The following is a 22779-nucleotide window of genomic DNA, read 5'->3' on the forward strand; positions in this document are numbered from 1 at the left end:
AAATCAAAACCTTTGCGTCTATCTCATCGTATCAATCGTCTCTCTCTACAAATAAATTGAGTTTTCAAAGGATTTTCTATTTGCATAATTCCATATTTCACATTCATTAACACTAGTAGTGAACATCCAATTTGAAAACAAGCCAAAGCTCATTATTGATTTCATGATATCGACATAAATGTTTAACCAGATTTGCTTTGTTACATTTGGAATTTTCTAGGTCTCAAAAATGTGCTATGTTTCATACTTTCAAATTGCCCTTTGATAAAATAGGATGATGCATGTTAATGTTCTCCAGGTCACTTTTATAGAAGTAGAGGCAATAACTTGGGACGGCGAGACAAATCACTTGGGATGAAGACCCAGATGGTGTAGAGTAGTGGAGGTAAGAACTAGAAAGAAGGGAGCTGTAGAGAAAACAATAAGGGCAACCTATAACCATTGACGAGAAGAAGAAAGCTACCGCACCATCGCAAAGCAAGCAGCACAAAATTCATTCAAATCGAAAGATCGAGGAAAAGATCCATAAAGATTTCGATGTACTCAGCCACCAAATTTCCAGATATCAGTACAGACTCTACCATAGCGAGTATATTCTGCCAAGAAGTGACCAAAGTAATCATAATAACAACTGGCTCCATGGAAGCCAGTTGAAAGACACGTGAGATCTGGTAAAGGACCAAAGAGATAGGCACCGAAATGGTACATAATCTCTTGTAACATCACCTAGTGCACTAGTGGGCAGACCCCATGTTGAACAAAGCTCCAAAGAGCAAAGAAACCAACCATGGTAGACTGAATGAACAATTAGGTAAAGAGGATGAAGAAAGGTGGATCTGGAAAGAGGGAACCAGGGGAACCAATCAGGAAAGGGGAAAAGAGAGGCACTGAGCAGCGGATCGGAGGCGAACTCAGGGCAAAAACGCCCAAGACAGTGGGCGGGGAGAAAACTGAGAATAGATACATAAAGCCTCAAGCCAAGGGAAAATTGTAGATTAGTGCACTACTACAAAAATCGAAACACACAACAGAACTTAAATTTGCTGTTGTGTGTTAACACAAACTCTATCATACAACGGTACAAATATATTTTCGTTGTGTGAATGTAAGCAAATTGAAAACTTTTTTTTTAGAAAGATATTGCACAAATGAGTTAAGTAGATTCCGTTGTGTGAATGTGAGGCCTAGATGGAGGGAAATGAGCACATAATTCCCTCCTAGAAGGAGCTCAATTCGAACTATCCACACAATAGTTTTTTTGATATCTGTTGTATAAGAAATGTTGTATGAACTTTGAGAAATCCTCTAGGTACACCTAGTGCAAGATGCACAAATTTGTACAACAGATTGTCATAGTTCTGTTGTCTGAGCATTGAAGCAACTCAACAAGTTGCATAGTGCGGCAAAGTTTCAATTTAATGAAACCTATGTAGGCACAGGCTGCAAATTTTTCCTCCCAACCTGCTTTTTCATCATACTCTCACACAACGGTCATTTTCATCTGTTGTGGAGAAATTTGAGACAAATTGAAGTCTCCCACCAAACAATTTAATTGAAGCCCGACAACCACTCTTATTCCTTTACTTTCCCCCAATCACTCCCACCAAGCCCGACAATCCCTATACCTAGCCACATCTCGACCTAATTGTAGAGAAAAGAAAACAAAAGCTCTTAACCCTCTCGACCTTCTCCCTCTCAGTCCTCTCTCAGTTCTTGAACCCTCTAGGTCCTCTCTCTCTCTCAGACCTTGGCGCCGATGGAGGTCGCAGCGTTCGTTCTGAGCTGGTGGGACGACTTCAACGAGTCGACTCAGTGGCAAGACGGCATCTTCTACGCTCTCTGCATAGCCGACGCCCCTCGGCTCCTCCGTCGCTCTGGTCTCTCTCTCTCTGTCCTCTATGTATGATTCGATTTCTTGCTTGATTTTCTATGGATTTGAGTAGAGGTTTAGGATCGGTGATGTTACACCCCACATCTGATATACCTTTTTACTGAGTTACATGAAATTCTTTATGGTTACCGTTCGCGGTTATAATTTTAACGTTTAGGGGGTGGTTAAAAATTGACTTTTTATGAGTTATTAATTTGAGAAAATTTCCTTCATGAAAGTTGTAGAGGACGTTAAACCGAGCGCGTGCATATGTGGTACGTAAAAATCGGAGTTCGTATGTGGAAGTTATAGCTTAAAATGTGAACTTTACTGTTCATGGTAAAAAAATATATAAATTTGGAAATTTTACTGTGGTAGGTTTCCAAATCCGGAAACCTACCTTCCTCTCTCCTCTCCCCCGATCTCTCCCTCTTTCCTCTTCGGGCGGTTTGCTTTCCCCTTCGATTTGCCGCCGTACGGCCATCAACCGGTGGAAAACCGGCCACCACGGGGTCGCCTCCTTCCCCTCAACACGCTGGTGCCCTTGGTTTTGAACAATTTGGCCGGAAAACCCCGAATCGAAGCAAGGAAGTCCACGGGGGCAGTTTGAGCTTTCCGGCGATTCCACCGTTTCCGGCCGTCCCCGACCACCAAATCATCATCGAAGGTTCGGTTTTTGCCCAGGATTGTTTTGCCCCTAGCCTTGAGTCACGATTTGCAGTGTGGAGGTCGAATCGACGATTTCAAATTCTAGGGTTCTTGAGTTTTTCTGGAAAAACTTCTCCAGCCGGTTTCGACTGTTTCAAGGTAAAATTGGAATGTGTTGTAGTTGAAGAAATGGTTGGGCCTGTTTTGAAGTTGCTGTTGTCAAAATTTGGTGGCCATCAGAGGTGGTGGTCACCGGCGCGTGGGCCCCACGCGCCGCCACTGTGGGTGGCGCGTGGTAGCGCGTAGGGATGAGTTTTAATTAATGCTCTAGCCCAATAAATCGTACATTGGTTGTAGAATGTTTATACATGAAGTTTGATTGAAAATTTGAGGAGTTATGAATTGAATATAAATTATCGGTTGGTGATTTACGTGAATTCGATCACCGAATTTCTTTCGAATTCACTTTAGAATTTATTTATCGATGAATGAATATTATTGGAGAATTACGGATGGATTCGATGTGAATTGAGAAGTTGGATTTTGAAGGGGGGACGTTTTGAATTTCAATTTCTAATTATCATAAAGTTAATTTCCGTCCTGTAAATATATTTTTACGAGTGCTATTCGTACAGGACGAGAGGAGTATTCGTACGAGGAAAATACCGAGCGACGTCAGGATTGATCATATACTGTGAGTGGACTTTTGTTTTTAAGTAAATGATGCATGCATTTATTCTTTGATTATGCTCTAATTATTTATCATTTTACATTTCGAGCATGTGATTCGATTTCGGAGATGGATTTCGTTTTATCTCATATAATTATTTTCGATAATGATTCGTTTCCGAAGTTGCTTATGATTTATAATTTTATTTGATGAATTATTTATTTCCGAGGTGATTTCCGGAATTTTACTTTTTAGTTATATTCCTATTCATGGATTTGAGATTTTTGGAAAGGTTTTCGAAATGGGATTTCGATGGAATTACTTTCTTGTTTATTTATTTGATCCTTGGTTTTGGCATTGGGAATGCCTTAGCAATAATGTCGGTTTTAGAACTTTGATTATTTGAAGATTTTATGGCGTGCGGGGTCACGTCATTGGAAATTCTTTTACGAGAGATGGGGAAGCTTTATGTACTTATGGATTTACTGGATTTTCGGTTATGTTTCCCTGTGCCATACTGAGGGGTGATTTTATCATGCTAGCATTGATTTTCCGCCTTTGTGGCGCGGTGATGGGATCACCGTAGCCCTTCCGCCTTTGTGGCGCAGGTTACTGTCTCTGTGACAGTAATTCTGTAGCCCAGTATCCTATCGCTACACTTAGTGGCGTAAGGGTATATTACGGGAGTTATGGGAGTATTTTAGCCTGGGAGGCTCACTGGTATGGTTATTGTCTTCCCCTACTCACTTTACTACTTAAGCTAGCGGGGCTAGCTCGATTTTCGTTTAACCAGCGGAGCTGGTCTTATTTTCCTTGAGTACCAGAGTTCCAACTTTTTCTTTTAAATCGTATGTGACTAGCGGGGCTAATCGGTTTTCATGAGTGGAACTCCTCTTGTTTGATTTTCGTTAATCCTTGCATGCATCGGGATTTTTTTAAAAAAGAAATAAATGTGGGAAAGTATAAAATCCATTTGGTTTATATTTGTTTATTTTTGTCCACTCACGCTAACGTTTTTATGTACTTTCCCCTGGGCCCTTCGGTTTCAAATGCCCAGTTTTCAGTGTTGCTGCTCGGCGTTCTGAAGTGAGCCATAGTGACCGCATCCGCTTCCGTCATCATATTTTGTAGGTTATTTATTTAGCCTACTGTACTCTATGTTAAACTTATATTCCTAGAATGCTCTGATTACTAAGGGATATGTGACCCAAACTTGTATGAATTATATTTGAGGTCTATGACCTAACTTTGGTGATTGTAGTAACTTGTACCTTTCGGAGATTATGTATGATGTTGTTAGCTTTGAGATGGGATTGGTGGATTTTGGGAGCAGGGTGGCTCCAGGAGTTGTGGTTGGATTATTAGAAGTGAATTTTGTTTTCCGCAGGATTTTGGGTTATCCATTTTTAAGGGAGGTTATGCCGAAATTTTTGGTAAATCTCCTTTAAAGGTGGGTCCCGCAGGGCCACTTCGGATTCCAGGGTGGAATTTGGGGTGGGTCCTGTCAGGTGAAATTGATGAATAGAAGTTATATCATTGTGTAGTGTAAATTCGATTACCCAAATCCTCTGCTCTGATTTACTCTTATCCTTGAAACCCTATTCACCGATTGTTCTTACTCTCCAGAGAGAAATTGGGGCTCGCTCTTCACTTCTCCAAACCTTCCTCCAACTCCGTCTACCCAATTGATAATCGATAATCGAAGCTCCACTTTGCGTTACCCTCATGTTCTTCTTCATCGATTCTCATCATTACTCTCTCTCTATCGCTAAAGATCTAAATCAATTCAAGGCTTCTCGACTTGATGATATTGATGAGCGCGAGGTTGTTACCCCTGATGTCATGACCAAGTATTTCATAGGTAAACCAAAACCAGTTCAATTCAGTAGTATGTTTACCAATGCTTAGTACCCATTTTGTGCTATTCAAGTGACTAGTTTTGTTTCTCGTATGGTTTTTCAGGAAATATGCTTAGTGGTGGTGGGGAGGGTGCCGGCTCCCAAAGCATCAGCTGAAACATGGGTCAATCTTGTCAATGGAATCCAAAAGGGAGCTTTATTCGGGATTCCTATGATTTATGGGATTGACGTAGTCCATGGCCACGACAATGTCTATAATCCTACCATAATGTTGGATTGGGAGCCACCAGACAAGTCTTCCACTTTGGCCAAATGAAATGGTTTGATATTCCACCTATGCTTTGGATATATTGTTGTTTTTTCTTTTTCAGAACTTTGGATATATTACTGGGAGTGATGCCCTAACTAGAGTTAGATTAAATCTGTTTTTTTGTTTTAGGCTGGCTTAAGTAAATGCAGTCTTCAAAGTTAGTTACTGTGGGAACTAATGTGAACCTCAGAAGTTGACCTTTGTTTTGGCGTTTAGAGGAAGTCTGTGATTCGCATTACAACTAGGAGCCAAGCACTTGATGAACTATTAGGCAGTAATCTTGTGCTAATATTAGTTATTCAATCTAATGTTTATCATGCTTAATAGTTTGTTTTCATTTGATTCTGTAATAATAAATTGCAGGTGGAATTGAAACTCTAGTAATCGCAGAAGCCTTTGGGGAATTTAGTTGAGTTATGTTTCTTTCAGTATCACTGGTATCCATAATCTGAAATGTTTCTTTGAGTATCACTGTTGACCATTGCTTGTATTAAACATAAACACAAATATCAGGTCTGGGAAAACACAGCTTGCACACACACTCTGCGTAACCACACAGGTTTGTCTCTCTCCTTAAGTTGTGATTGTCTTAGCATACTGGAAATAACGCCATCATTGTGCAAAATTCTGTTGTGGTGTTTCACTAAAAGTTTGGCATTTGAGTAGTGAAATGTTAAGTTTACACTGACTGTGATTTTCAGTCATCTTGCATATCATTCAGTTTGATTAACGGAGAATTCTACACCATTAAAAAGCATGTTACTGAAAAAGTGATAATTGTGGGTTAGGACTCCTGCAGTGCCATATATGCCAAGTAAAGTTGAATGCCAATACTACTTTTACAAATGTGCATCCCATATCTGGTCTTTCTCGAATAATAAACTAGTAGCTACCTAAGATTTCCATACTTGAACATGCTCTTAGTTACATTTGATATGCACAATCTTTTTGTCAAATTAAATTAACTTAGCTTTTTGATGCAGCAAATACATCTAGTCGATGGAGACAACTGTTGTAGTTCAATCTGCAACTGAAACTACCGCTGTATCCTCTTGCACTCCGTGTTTTTGTTTGTTAGTTTGGAAGAATGTAATAGCTGTCATTATTTTCTTTAATTGAAATTGAGAACTCCCCTTGTTTTCTTACTAGAGGTTTTTTTTTGAAAGACTTACTAGAGTTTTATTCAAGTTAGATTTGTTAAGTTTGGGTATTGATTTTGGTGGTCCAGTTTTCACTTTATTGCTGGTTAGCTTTGTTGCATGTGTTGGTAGCATAGTTTTTCTTTTGGTTGATTGCACTCCAGGTTTCTTTTCTTCTTTGAAGATTGGACTTTCATTGTGGACATTTAATTTTAATTTATTACAAATGTAATGCTTACAGACTTTGGCTATTTGAGTTTGTGACATTTTGGTTATTCTTTTCTTTTGGTTTATGTTCAGTGCTATGGGTATTTGTTACTATGTAGTGATCAAGGTTTTGCTATATATATATATATATATATATATATATACAGGCGGGTTCCAAAGAGGACGTTCACTAAAGTGCGGACGGCGCTGCTGCAGCAGCTTTCAGGTAGTGACTGGGTGGCAGGGGCTTGCCGGCCGGAGGCATCCCAGACAGCTTCTGGGCAGCGATCGAGGTCGGAGGAGGTCGAGGTTGCAGGTTTCTGGGCAACGACCTCACCTGCAACTGCAGGTTCCTGGGCAGGGCTCCAACCACGTCGCCGGCGACTCCACCAACTGCAGACCGGTCCGTCCGACCCCTGGCCTCCGTCTGGCAAGCGCTGCCGCTCCGTCGCACCCGAGCCGAGCTGCAGCAGTTCTGTCCGCACTTTAACGAAAGTGCGGACGTCCTCTTTGGAACGCCTCCGTGTGTGTATATATTTGTTAAAATTTTATTATTACTTTTATTGTTTTGTTACCTTAAGAGATAAGGGGGGCTGATGGTTGCCGACAAAAAAAGAGGGATGAAAGGTTACGAAAGAAAAAGAAAAAGAAGGGGAGTACTGGAGAAAGAAGAGGCGGAGGGATCAGATCAAAAAAAACAAAAAACAAAAAAGAAGAGGGAGAGAGAAAGAGGAAGGAACGAAGACAGAAGAAAAGAAGGGGAAAGAAAGGGAAGAAGAAGGGTTTCTTTTCAAGTTGCTTAGCATTTTTTATTATTTTACTACTGTGGAGTGACTTTGTTATACTTCTCTGTTTTCATTTTTTCTTGTTGGTTTTTCTTTGGCTTATTTAGAATCTGTTAAAGCTTTTGAAGTGTTAACTAATTGGTTAAGTTTGGTGTATGATGACATGAGTTTTGGAGTTATTTGACATTGCCACAAAGAAAGTCTCTTCCTAATATGCGTTGTGACATGCCAAGCTTCTTGAGACTAGCCAGGAAGCTACAGCTCGGATTCTGGTAATTTCACTTTTTTTTATTGGGGTTAATTTACTTGCACAGTATTGAGAACAAGTTCTTAGTTTTTGGTTAGTAATTATTTGGTATATGTATTTCAGGTAGAGCATGTTATTAGAAAAGAGAATATGATGGCAGCTTAGGAGATCATCGGGGTATTTGCTGAGCTTATTTCTATTTGCATATTGAGGTCTGCTGTTCTTCTGCTGATATTACTTCTTCTAAATATATTGCAAAGAAACTGGGGCCTTGTGTGCAATGAAGGAAGTTGATCTCCTTCCTGATGATCCTAGATCTGCAAAAAGTATAAAGCAATTGGAGCAGGTCCTTCCAGGTTTTATTGAAGCCAAAGGCAGCTGAAGGCTAAGAGCCCTCGAGAATATGACTGATCTTGATTCATGTATAACTAGCTAGGAATGCTCTTGTTTGGTACATTATCTAGTTACTTGAATGTATAGATGTTTGAATAATGGTACTTGAATTATATGGATTATAGTATTGTTTATATCATAATTTATCGAGCATTATTTCTGTGAATATTCTTCTTGTTGTCCAAGTTTCAGTCATACAACACAATACAAAACAATGTGTTGTATGACTACAAGAGTTCAAAATTAAGCCTTCTCCTACAACATTTACTAGGTGTTAGCCAATTTGATTACAATATTAACACCACAGTTAACCAAATATAGTTTGTTGTGTGAACTAACAACCAACATCAGAAAACAATAAAATTCTATTGTGTGAGATTCATAACACACAACAGAAATATAACTATCCCTGTTGTCTGAATGAATCAGCAGACAAGAGATATCATTTCATTGTGGTTGTGTGTTATTTATCTTAGACAACAAATAAAGAATTATAGCTGTTGTGTCTTATACATCTCAGACAGCAAGAAAGATTTATAACTGTTGTGTGTTATGAATCTCAAACAACAGCTAATTTCTTCTTTTGTTGTCTGAATGGCCATGTCAACGCCGATGCATCTCCGCGCATGCCATGCCAGGCACATGCCTGCGCAGAATTCGCACAACAGAAATAATTATATGTTGAGGAAATTGATATTGCACAATGGTGGAATCACCGTTGTGTGATTTTTCAATCACACAACACTTGTTTAGACCACAGTGAGGCTGGTCATCACACAACTCCAAGCCTCCGTCGTCTGATTAACTTATTATAGTAGGTAGTGTCTCCCCCGACTCACAAGCCAATGATCCAAATCAAAAAAATGATCGAGATATGGCAAGAGAAGGGGGAGGAGGAGGAAAACAACTGATCGGAGTGGAAAGGTTTTCTCTAGTCTCAATCTTAAAATGACAGCATAAGTTTTTTGCAACTTTGGAAGAATGACTAATTAATTTTTTGTTTTGTTATATAAAAGAGAACTAGGTGAGATTAGTTTTCGAACAAAGTAAATATAAATAGCTCGCATAAAGTGCATATATTTCGAATGAAAGGAATTGATCCAAAGAAACCATCCCCCCATCCCCATAATATTATTAAAATAGAGAAATATATATACAGTACACTGTACATACAAGAGAAGAGGGCATAAACCTATCTAAACTCCTCATGAAAAAGAACGAAAACGGCAATTAAACATCATGTAAATATATTCGAACCTTTCTAAGTCATCCAATTTTACGTAGTCCGAGTTCTTTTTCTTATTACATTTTTCTCAGTTTTACTCATTCTTCCCAATGCCTCTTGATCGCTAAAAGCTCTGGGAAAGACACCCTAATTTCTATTGAAATCTCTTTGGTAGATTGTCCTAATTTGAGAAGCCGACCAAGATTTCGAGAGAACCTCCAGAAACACTGTTTAAGCTGTAACCACAGATCTGTAGAAACCTAACAAACTAGGGTTTTAATTTCAGGAAGGTATACACATGCATGCATGGGCTCATAACTGTAAGTGATGAATTAGGTCAGAGGCTAGAAATGTGGGCATTGTAAACGTTGTGGAGTTGCGCCAGTGTACTACGGATGATTAGCAGAAAGGTTCTTATAGGGTAGGCAAGCCAAGCCCATTTATACTCTTTCATCACATTATACAAGTATGCCATTTCGGTTAGACATGGCTGCCGGTGTTTGAATGTAAGCCCTTTTCTCCAGAGTAAAGTGAGACCACCTAAAGATGTTTGGAATGCAGCTTTAATTTGAGATTGTTAATTTGGTGACTTCTTTAGTAATAATACAGCTCCAAATGGCCGGCTATTCGAAGAGGAAGGTAAGTATATCATATCCAAATTTTTATCTCTGCCCGTGTGCACTACAACAATAATAGTCCAACTGTTGTCTGATGACCTTGTCTGCTGTTGTGAAAACCTATGCCGTTTGATGGAATTATCAGACAACAGCTGAGTAAATTTTACACAAGAGCAGCTGCTTACATGACTGTTGTCTGAATACTAGAAAGAATAACAGCGCCATATATGTTTACTGTTGTCTCTATGAAGCTTCTACATCAAAAGACTAGTTTTATACAACATAACAGATTGCTGAAAATGGCGTTGGCTGTCCACTTTTGATACTATAGGTTTCTCTAAATAACTGTTGTTTGAGTTTTTATTGGACAATAGTTTTTTATGTATTCTTGTTGTGCTAAGATGGCTCCAACAACAGTTTTTGCTATTATTATAGTTGTGTTTAACTCTCTCTGACAATGGTTTTTACTTAATTGAGAGTGGTCTGAAAGAGACTCTTATGATATACATTTTCTTGTATGGAAGAACAATCTTTATTAAATGAAACTAAGGAGTACTTGGGGAAGAAAGCAATAAAACTACGATGAACAACATTTGGACTTGTATAAATATAACAATAGTTCCATACTAGCCTTAACGGGATGAATCAAAGAGAGATCTCTCTATCTCTCTCCTCTCCAGAGGGAGGGTGTGGAGCTCTAGGTCAACTTAATTGACATACTAAGGACCTTCATTTCATCAACCTGAGGGGGGATTATCTTCAGTCATTTGACGCTTGGCATTGTGTTCCCCGCCATCTTCTTCCTGGTTAAGAATTTCATTGACAACCTCTGGACCCAAGAGAGAAATGTGCTTGCTGGTGATTTGACGACCTGCCCTAAGCTTTGGACCTCAATGCATTTCCGGGTCTGGAAGGAAGCGTGCAACCTTCTTAGTCTGTACCTTGCTAAGAGACGCAACAGCTCGAGCAAAATTTTCCTGTCAAAAGAGGAAACAGAAGAAAATTTCAGCAACATGCCATCTCGTCGAATCGCCCATAAAGCAAACAAGAAGTGGCAAGAAACAGAAGCAAAGTGGTCCAAAAACTTAGTTAAAAAAAGTATTTATATGCAGCAAACAAGAAACAAGCAAATTGACCAAAAAAAAGAAACAAGCAAGAACTGAGGGTAGGGAAGTGCACTTGAGGATAGCACAAAGGCAGTGCCGACTCAAGAACAGAGGAACATCTGGGGATTATAATTGCTAGGGATTATAATACTTAAACCAATGAATATGCATATGCTGCTATCATAAGTTATTTTTCTTCAAAGAAAGATATATTTTCAGTAGCATCTAATTTTCACTCTGATAGTATAATGGCATGAGTACATGACTAATTGATTTGTACATGAAGGATATCAAAGCAAATTACTGCCACTTAAATTTAATTAATGAATGAAAGATGTATAATGTTATGTAAGATGTAGGTCACATAAATCTAGAAGGTGTAGAGGCTTGACCAATCAGTCATTTAATTAGGAATCAAAGATTGATGTTCAGATAACCAAGAAATCATTGAAGCTAATACTATAGTTCTGTCTTTTCATAATATATGAGGGTAGGTGATGGCCTTCGTTCTAGTAACGGGACTCCAAAATTCTAGGCTTCTTCTGAGTGATTCACATGTCTAAGTTGTGAGGCGTTTTTCATAGCTGGGATTGATTCCTAGTCCTGTCATCTAAAAATTCTTTATTATCTGATATTTCGAGCATCCCTGACTATTAGTGCAAGACATTATTCAGCTGTTGTACATCAAACCTATTCAAGTATGAACATGCAAGTAAACTACTGACAAAAATTCTCATGATGAAGGAAAAAGCAATCAACTATTCACAATTCATCAGATTGGAAGAGACATAAAGATAATGACATGAAGTTGTCTCAAAATTGTGCATCCAATTACATATAAAATGACAAAACAATACCGACCTCTACATCTTACTGCCACTTAAGGATATTCTAAACTAGTTTTTCGTCAACAACCAAAGAAAACACTGATCAAGTCAAAGCAAAGAAAGCAGTCATAACTAAACAGAGAAACTTGACCAAGTTTTGCAGGCCACCACATTTCAACGAGGTCAACCACGTACCTCCTCAACAACATGAGGGTGAGAAGACGATGAGGCTAGCCCATAGATGGCGAGCGGTAAATAGATGGCCGTGGTGAGACAAGCATTCTTGCTGCTTGCTAGCTTCTCCTTCAGCTCTGTCTACACAAAGTGCAAACCAAAAACATCAAATTCCAGAAAACGTTCCCAAAACAAGAACTAGGAAACATAGCCACATCCCATGAGCCCAATTACATATACATCAACAAAATCAAAGCAAAACGAGATGCAGACCCAGAAAAATACACACACACACACACACACACATATAGAAGAAATCAAGATAAGCTCCTTAGGCTTTTTTCCCTAAAAACCGATCCCCTTTCGTCAACAGGAAAAGCCTTGACGAGTCTTTCTTGCCCAGATCAAAATCAAAGCTTCAATTCTCAACGGCCTGAGAGAGGATATGAATAGCCGATTAGAGAATAAACGAGGACAATAATAACTGAGCAAGATTAAATTAAAAAACGGACCGACGAAAACAAGATTGAAAAAAAAGAGAAAGAGCGGAGATAAACCTGGAGCTAAGGAGGAAGCTTTGGCTGGTATTGAGATCGGAGCTTCTTAACGTCGGAGCGCTCTCGGGGCATGCCGCAGTCGAAATCCATGGGATTATTGACTGAGATTCTTCGCAGTGAGAGAGAGAGAGAGAGAGAGAGAGAGAGAGAGCGACTGCCTCTACCAAAATGTAGTGGATCCTTAGGGCGAACTGTCAAAACGACACCGTGTCATTCCTCGAAATGGACTCCCTCCATAAATTGAATTTTGGCCAAGTGTGGGAATTCAATTAAGGCAACAGCGTTTAAGAACTTAGACAACAGAGATACATAGCCAATTATCTGAAGGAGAGTTGCACAACAGACATAGAAAAATGGTTGTCTAAAGATATAGTCACACAACATCAAATACTAATATATCTAAATAATAATTGTACAACAGATAAAAAAAAAAAACTGTTGTCTGAAGATACAATCAGACAACATCAAAATGCCACGGTTGCCACCATTTTCTGAATAATAATCACACACCAGACAAAGAAAAATTATTGTCTGAATTAAATTATTTAGACAACATCAAAATGCCACCATTGTCTGAATAATAGTTGCACAATAGATAAGTAATAACTATTGTGTGATTAAAAACAATCAGACAACATATTTTTTCATCTATTGTGTTAATCAACCTTAGACAACATCAATGAAATAACTGTTGTCTGAATTTATGATTCAGACAACATCACAAAAACAATCATTGTCTGATTTATAATTGCACAACAACAATGTAACAATTGTTGTCTGATTCGAAAATTCAGACGACAGAATAATTTTTGCTGTTGTCCCAAAGTATCAGACGACAGATAAAATTTTTGCAGTTGTCTGAAGCATGTTGTCTGATGCCATTATTGTTGTAGTGGTGACTCCTAACAACTGATAAAATAATCTGGGGTTCACATCCAAAACCAATCGGCAATTGATGGAATGGCCCAAACTCTTATAAACCCTCAGGCAATGTCCCATTTTTTTCATGTAGGATGTATATATTTTCAAGGGCTAAATACAAATTACTACCCTGTGGTTTAGGTCCAAAATCAATTCAGTCCCTGAACTTCCAATTTCATCAAAAACATCCCTGCACTTTCAATTTTGATCTAATAGGTCCAATTTGTTAGTTTTCTGACAATTGAGTTATTTAACTTGTTAATGTGGCTTATATAAGGCCTATGTTTTATGATGTGGTGTCGAGGTGGTCTGCATAGTCAATTTAGGAGTGAGTCCTACTATTAAAAATAAATAGTTTTTCAACAAATAATCCAACTATAACTTGAACCCATAAGAGAATATTAACGAATTGGACCTATTAGATCAAAATTGAAAGTGCAGGGGTGTTTTTGATGAAATTAGAAGTCCAGGGACTGAATTGATTTTGGACCTAAACCACAGGGTACTAACTAGTATTTAGCCCTATTTTCAACAACAACAATATATATAGGAGCGCCTCATGCTTTCGGCACCACCGCAAACAACCAAATCTGATTCATTCTACCATGTTTTCTCTAGCGCTGCTTTTCTGCTATGAATACAGCTCTAGAAAATCTCCACAACCAGACGCAACTAAAAAGCAAGAACCTCGCTCCCATCTAGCACTAGATGGATCTACGGGTACCAAAGTTGAAATGAAAAAGGCACTGTGAACATCAAAAATCTTCTAACCAATGTCACAACTTCGTCACCCTAGTTTAGGGATACAACACTGATTGGGAAATTGGTAATACCCAAAATGAAACCATAATCAGAAATTCTAACATCGTTCTCGAGTATTTGTATTTCTCATTGTCACACTCACACGCAGGAAGATAATATGGCAGCACCTAGGCTTGCCAAATTTATTTGAATCCTAAAGGATGGAGGTGAGGTGAGATCCTATTTTCTATATGAAGGTTAAATCTAATTAGCAAAACTTGTGGAACCTAGATCGAAATTGACACTTCTTTTTTAGTGTTTTTAGGATCTAAAATAATGCAAAACTGAACCGATTCAATTCGGTTCGGATTTCAAATTTTCATGAAAAAACTGAGCTCTAATTTTGTGTATAAATAATTTAATTTTGCAAACAGCCGATTTGACTTTAATGAGTTCAATTATTTCAAAATCTGACAAGACCCTTCCCGAATTCCACCATGAAATCCGAAGTGACCCTGTGAGGCTCACCTAAGGAGTAACTTTACCAAAAATTTGGCATAGTTACCCTTAAAAAGGGACCACCTAACCTTGTGAAAACAACTTAACCACTTCTAATAACCAACAATATCTCCATCTCCATGAGCCTACAAGCTCTCTTCAACAATTCAACTTCCATAAGTGATATACAAGGAATCTTAAACATGAATCTCGAGTATCAGTTTTAGATACAACTGAAACGTCGGTAATCAGAGCAATCTAGATGAAATACTGAAATAGGGTACAAGTAGATTAAACATGTAACCTACAATAAAGATGAAGATCGTGGACACTATACTTCAACGCCTATGCACGCTCGACCTCAACTAATCTGCAGTCTGGGCACGAAAAAATAAAAAGCCCAGGTAAAAGCATTTAAAAACTGCAAGTAAGAAATTTATGCTTTCCCAATGTTACTTTTATATAAAAAAACCAAGCATGAAGTACGATTTCATGAAAATACTTTTGAAACGATAATATTAAAGTATCAATTTTATATTCTCGTACAAGAAAAAAGAACGCACCTACACGCGCTAGATTTTTTTCAAGAAAGCGTTATTCTCCATGTGACGGCAAGTTCATGGACGCTGTAGTCAGACAGGATCTGTCGGCGGGTGAACACGATTTCCTTGATCTGGGTGATTTCTATGTAGATCGATGGGACAGGTGCAGGTGGCAAGAGAGAGAGGGGTCGATGGGGGTGGCGGTTCATGTCACACCCCTAATTTTTACACAAATAAAAATCGATATATAATCCCATAATTATACATGCGCGATCGTTCAGTCATCAATATAAAATACCTGGAACATCTTTCCCTTAAATCAAGTACATACTGATGCCCTGAACCCTCCAAGTTAATATACACTCGCTCCACAGAGTTATATATTACACAAGCTTGCGAATTAAATTGTCATCACAAAATAAAACGTAAATGTTCCTCAGAGCTTACTACATAGCGGAAGTCATACACTGGCAAAGCCAACAAAATTTGCTTCCTACCCGTTCTGCTGCCGACAAGCTACCACAGCTTCAGCCACGATCTCCCCGACCTGCAGGATTAACCCCTACACCGTTTGAATGGTGCACCGAGTTGCCACACAACAAACCCGGTAAGCTTTTACAAGCCCGTATGAGTAACTCATGAACATCAATCAACAACTCACACAAATCAGCTTAAGGAAAACATGCAACCATGATTCCTTCTAACATTCCATATCCTTTCCACTGAAAGGACAACATAAATCACCGCTGTGACAATGTTCTATTTGCTAACTTCACCATCAAGAAGCAATTCAAGTCTCATCTAGACAATAAAAGAAGAATACTCTCAGAACTCTCCTTTAACTACATACTTATGAGTCTCCAGCAACCTCGACCGTTACCCCCATAACTATAATGGCAGACAGACTAGTGCTCTAGCTGATCATACCCACTTACCCGGCCAACTGCGTGATTCCCTATTTCATGCCTTGGTCACTATCTGCGACCTGTCACCATCTGTGACCTATAATCATTCAGACCCCGTCTGGTCTCGGAATCAACCTTTGGTCACCATCTGCGACCTATCACCATCTGTGACACTTGATCTTCAGACCCCATCTGGTCTCAGATCAAGCATTTGTCACCATCTGCAACCTGTCACCATCTGTGACTCTTGGTTTTCAGCCCCCATCTGGTCTTAGAACCAACCGTTGGTCACCATCTGCGACCTATGCTTTTCAGACCCCATCTGGTCTCAAAATCAACCATCTATACTTTTCAAAACAATAGAAAGCATCTTTTTCCACAATATTGTTTCTATGAAAAGTCGCATTTAACAATTATATGAACACCATCATGCATATTATTCATCACACATCATCCACAAGAATATATATATATTTCACGTAAATATATATATACGTACTCATTCGCTCAGGAATGCCTACTAATACCAACTATAGTTTGCAGTTACATAATTAACGCCAAAACAATAATGGTAATTCCGTTCAGAATGAACCTTGTGAGATTACTCACCTCAAATTCCTGCTGCATCTTCAACAAAGAACAAAGCGTCCAATCCGCCAAATAACCGTCCAAATACTTCGTCAAGTACCTAATCACAAACGATTTTCACTTAATAACGATTCACATTTGATTTAAGTCCGAAACCCCTGTTTTGAACTAAAATCCCCAAAGTGGCACCAATCGAGGCAAAACCACATCCGAGACCTCTCAATGTCTCCGGAATACGTCCACGATCGATTTGACCCAAACACAAGTCGATCGGACGCTCGAATCCTCACGGATTGAATAAATCGATCGGTATGAAACCGTAAAAATCATAACAAATCCATACGAACTCCAAAATTTGCATATTATATATCAAAACGCTCGTATCAACGAGTAGAACATATATAATACCAAAAACAGTCCCTTACATGGCCGGAACGCCGCCACAGGAGGTGGCGCACCGCCGCCATCCAAAACTCAATATTTCACAAAACTCCCAACATCAAAAAGCTTCATCTAAGCATGCTTGTGAATTCTCATAACTAGCTCGAAGTCAGAAAACAAGCATAAAGGGTCGAAAACTACCTCACAAGCTTTGGATTTTTGCTCAAATTGAGTTGAACCGATTTCCACGTAAATCGATCCAAACAAACACCATAGATCGACTCAGACGACCCCCACGAAGCCAAAGAAGGAAACTTGAAGCCGTGCCGTCGCCGAAGCTGTGTTTTCCGGTCGGGTCCAAAAACACCAATCTGCACCACCTTGCTGCGCCGTACACGGTGGATGTCGCCGCTAGAGAACACCACAGGGACGACCAGACAAAGGAGGCGAACCAGCTGACCAAGTTTCACGACCAGAGACCGCCGCAGTTGCAAGTTCCGACCGGGTCGGATCGCCGGGTTCGGGTCGGATCAGACGGAAAACTCAAACACTGAAGGTATCGACCGAGAGAGAAAAGAGAGGTTTTCGGAAATGGAAACTTGAAATTATGAAAGAATTCTGATTTTTTCTCTATTTATACTAAAACGGAAACTTCTTCCGCTAGCCATAACTTTATCATATAAACTCCGATTCCCGCGTTCCACATATCCACGAACTCGTATCGACACGCTCTACAACTTTCGTGAAGTAAGTTTTCTGAGAATCCCAACGTATAAAAAGTCAAACTTCACACGACCCCCTAAACTGTGAAATTCGAATAATTACACGTACAAAAACCATTACACTTCACAAACAACCTACGAATAAAGAACAATAACAATTATTCGTACAACTCATTAATAATTACTAAAATTAAATAACAGAAATCCAGGTCATCACAGTTCAGTTGTTGTAGGTCGGGATTGCGGCTCCGACTAGCGTCCGAGATTCTGATCATGGTTACTGGATCGGTGTTGGATATGACTGAAGCAGCGTGACTGGCCAAGTAAGGCTCAGGCCTATACCCAAAAAGCTTCATAAGTCCCAGGTCCAAACCCAGACCTTGGTTTGCTAGTGGGTTCGCTTGTTTACGTTTTCTATTTTTAGTTTTACTTATTTTATTTTGTTAGTGTTGTCTCGCTTTTAGCGTGTAATAAGTCTCTTCATGTATCTTGTATGGCTAGTCAGGCTGAATATCTGTGTGTACACTCTAAATGCCTTGTGTGGCCTAGCAAGGGGATGATCTATTGTTAAATGGTCGCAACCTCCAAGTGGCAGGATGAAACTAAGTGTCATCGGATTTATTCTTCGGTGGCAACATAGTAGGAAATCTATGATTTTAATAATTATACTTCGTTGTAATCGAGTTATCTTTTCAGTATGTCACCGCTATGTTAAAACAAATGAAGTAGTCGGTAGTGCACTATATGCTAATTGGTACTTATTGGAATAAATGTATTTTGTAGATACTCTTGAAATCATTTTAGGACGTTCTCTAGATGCTTATTGTAATCACGAGTTTAGGCTCGAAGGGGAGGGAGGACATTTAATATTCGAGGGCAACCGCACCTGTCATTTATTTAAAAAAAAAACAGTATTTAAATTATTTACCTTATCGTTGCACTCATCTGATTTATTTCAAATAAGTCAGGAGTGGAACAGAAGAGGAGTTGCATGTGGATATTGAAGAAAAACAAATTGAAATAAAAGGAACCAAAATTGAAAGAAGAGGAAGTTCCATGTGGATTCCATTTACTCGAGCAGGCCATAACTATCAAATATTCCTGGATCCAGAGAATTAAGAAAGAAATTGCAGAATTTTGTGTGTCGGTGTTACTATTTGTTTGCTTGAGCCTACAGAACTATAGCATGGGGTCCTTTCCTTTTCATTTGTTTGTTTTGTTTTGTGTTTGTTTTTTTTTTTTAGTTTTTTTTTAGATTAGCATAATCAATTTAAGTGCTACATTATAATGAGATCTGCCTTCGATTTTATGTTTAGAACATTTTTTCCAGTGATAAAAAACAATGGAGTTGAATCTAGTGTCGGTTCCTAAATGATAAACAGCTTTTGGGTACCTAATTATATGCATCATATATATCACAAAAAAACAAATCATCAATTATTGCGAAAAGATATTTAAAGTTGCTCAAAATCTGGGATGATCTTGTTAGACCCATTTGTTTTGTGCTGAGGAGGACCCATCGCTTTGTTTTCAGGTACCAAAACAAAGCTTCGCTCATATTCATGCGTTGAAATCGTTATTTATGAGAAAAAAGAAATTGAAGTTCTAATTTCAGCGAACATTTTTATTACTAGTGTATTTGGGGTTCCAGAATAGTAAATTACAGTTAGCTATTACATAGCTCCATGGATTCGTGCAACATTTGTCCCTCTTAAAGGGGACATGAAATGTATTATACGATATGGGTTACATCCTTCTACTCTACTCAACGTCTCAACTGTGATTCTCTTTTTATTTATTTTGGGTACAACAAATCATTTTAACTCTTGAGCAAGTATAAATCGGATTTGAGGTGAGACCACTTTTTCATGTAAAACAAGCTCAATCTTTATAAGTACTGTATAAGTTTTATTTTTTAGGGGAAAGGAAGATATATTCCAGTGATCAAAAGATCATACGACCGTACAAGGTCAATCTGGGGGATCCAAAGACCACACCCTTACAATCGTTGCTCATATCAAGCACTGACTGCATGGCTAGTCAGGCTACTGCTCAAATTATTCATTACTACATCCTAGAAAAGAAAATGCAAAGACCAAAGTCCAAAAAAAGAAAAATATAAAGAAAACGAAATCTAACTACTGCTCTAACATTACCCTAACCCTAAGCAACTGTTTTGACAAGCTTAAGGCCTAAGACCTTATGTGGTGTACCTTTCCACAAGTCAACGCAGAATAAGCATAGGAGTAGAATAATGTAAAGCAAACCTCCCTAACCCTTCTGGGAAAGGGGTTCCTGCATCACACCAACAACTGCAATGGTGTCCATGGCCGAACCCACAGGGCTATTTGCCATAAATTCCAAGCTCTTCGGAACATCAACATGTTTGGGTTTATTTCTCCGACCACGGGGTCTGCCTTTCTTCTTCACCTTATTCTCTACCGAGATAACAGAGACCTCGAACAAACCTTCAGATGACAACCCAAAGTCAGACTGCAGCTCCATGGGCACAAGCTCAAGACCATGCTTTGGACGCTTCCCAGGCCCTACAATGTCGTCAACCCTCTACCTTCTCACCCCAGAAACCCTAACGGGCTCCCCGAGATCCATCTGAACAAGAGGAGTCGAAGAGGCTAGGGCAGGAGGTGTGGTCGCCCGAAACAATGGTATAGGAGATGCCGTCGTAGCCGCCATCTCACCCTCCGGCATCGCCTCAGCTTCCGCCGCCTTGGGACAAGCCGCCCCTCCATGGTTAATCATCTAACAAGATCAGCACCTCCCCATCAGACGTAGATACCTGTATCTCAGATCCACCACCTCTGTGGGGGAAACCCTAAAGCTTCTCTCAAGACGCACTGGATTCCGGATCGAGAGCCTGACTTGTACCCGCGTCTCACCATCACGCAGCCCGCGTTCATCCACCTCCAGCACCGGCCCAATTGTTTCTCCAATCAACCAAAGAGTATCGCTGGTAAGAAATACTAGAGGCAAGTTTTGGATCTCCACCCAGATCCCAACACACTCTAGAGGGACAACCGTAATGTCAGATGCGCCGTTATAGTCATTGAGCAGCACCATCGAACGCTAAAAACACCATGGGTCGCCTCTCTTAACCCTAGAAATGTCTCTGGCATTGGAAAAGGAGAATAGGAACCGATCTTGTCGTTGCTACACTCCCACAGTCCCATTCAGACGCCACATAGAGTGGATCGCACTTCGGAACGAATCGATATTCACCGATCGACAAGAATTCAACCATCCTACCATGAAGTGATTGTGAGAGAGGAAAGGCTTCTCAAGGTTCCTGAGATCACCAAGGTCCACCAGATCCTCCTTGTCCTGCAACGTAAGCCTCGAAGCTCGGCTCGCTGTCCTTGGGGCAGTAGTTGCCATGAAAAAGCTGCCGCTCAACCTTACTCTAGCCCTAACCCTAGCAGACACAAGGGGAGAGTAGAGAGAAAAGTCGCGCTTTTTTTAATAGCTTACTGTATAAGTATTATTGAATGTGTGAAAGCTACATAAATACTCCTTAGTGAAGCAGTAAGGTTTAGTTTTTATATTGTAAAGGAAAAATTTCAAGAATGGTACATGAAATGTCGGCCCCTTCGAAGTTCGGTATATCAGGTTTCAAAGAATTAATATCGATACATGAAGTTACAATTCCGACCAAAAATTGGTACATGTTGTTACATCCTCTGTTAGTCAGTGTGATGTTGGTCAAATTTGTAAGGACAAACCGTCTCTTCAAGGATTGATAAAAAAATAAAAATAAAAATTGCAGAAGAAGAAGAAGGAAGAAGGAGGAGAAGAAAATCAGATTTGAGTGTCCAAATCAATCCTTGATATCGGGGAGAGAGGGAAGAAGAAGAAGAAGAAGAAGAAGGAGGAGGAGGAGGAGAAAATTAGATTTGGGTGTCCAAATCAAATCTTGATATCGGGGAGGGAGGGAGGGAGGAGGAAGAAGAAGAAGGAGAAGGAGAAGAAGGAAGAAGAATAAGGAGGAGGAGAAGAAAATCATATCTGGATGGGTATCCAAATCAAACCTTGATATCGGAAAGGGAGGGAGGAAGAAGAAGAAGAAGGAGGAGGGGTACCCAGATTTGGGTGTCCGAATAAGAGATAGAGAGATGAAAACCTAAAATTACCCGTTGAAAATTGAACAATTTCATAAGTTTAACGATGTTATTGACGCCATGTGCTCAAAAATGTGTCGGGATTGCAACTTCATGTATCGATCTTAATTCTTTGAAACCTGATGTACCGAACTATGTCATATACTGTTCTTTAATTTTTTCCTGTAGTAAAATACTGATATTCAAATTCAAATTCAAGGCCGGCCCTGAGGGCAGCCGCCTCAGGCCACCGACTCCCGGGGGCCTCCTGAGTTTCTGTACATATGTTAGACATAGTATATATATAAACAATTTCCTCCTATTAACAGCAAATTGTGCGTTGCTCCAGCGGTGGTGTAGTCAGTCCGTGTCTTTCCCCACCAAGGTTCGAATCTCCCTTTTGTTTCACTTCTATTTTTGACCTTTTCAGGTTTCTTGTTGTTTGTTTTGTTTGTCCCCAATCACTTGAGCTATTTTTTCTTGGACCCGCTGACCCAGCCATAAAAAAGAAATTATATTTAACTAGTTTTGTAATTCAGAAATTTATGTAGAGAAATAAATTCATATACTTTGGTTTTGCTATTAAAATTTAATTTACTCTTTCAAAAATACATGATTTTATATTGTTATTTGGCATATGTATATATAAATATATATATATACATATATATATATATATATATATATATATATATATATATATATATATATATATAAAATGTGGCCTCCGTGTGT

General features: G+C 39.2%; 1 long non-coding RNA gene across 1 annotated transcript; it reads right to left on the minus strand.

Moving 5' to 3' along the window:
- Nucleotides 1-10468: 10468 nt before the first annotated feature.
- Nucleotides 10469-12960, minus strand: LOC133717219 (uncharacterized). The gene is made up of 3 exons (XR_009849466.1): nt 12635-12960; nt 12099-12510; nt 10469-10947 (listed from the first exon to the last, which is right to left on the minus strand). It is a non-coding gene; the product is annotated as an uncharacterized LOC133717219 (long non-coding RNA).
- Nucleotides 12961-22779: the final 9819 nt, after the last annotated feature.

The sequence above is a fragment of the Rosa rugosa genome, chromosome 6, assembly GCF_958449725.1.
Source record: "Rosa rugosa chromosome 6, drRosRugo1.1, whole genome shotgun sequence".
NCBI lineage: Eukaryota > Viridiplantae > Streptophyta > Magnoliopsida > Rosales > Rosaceae > Rosa > Rosa rugosa.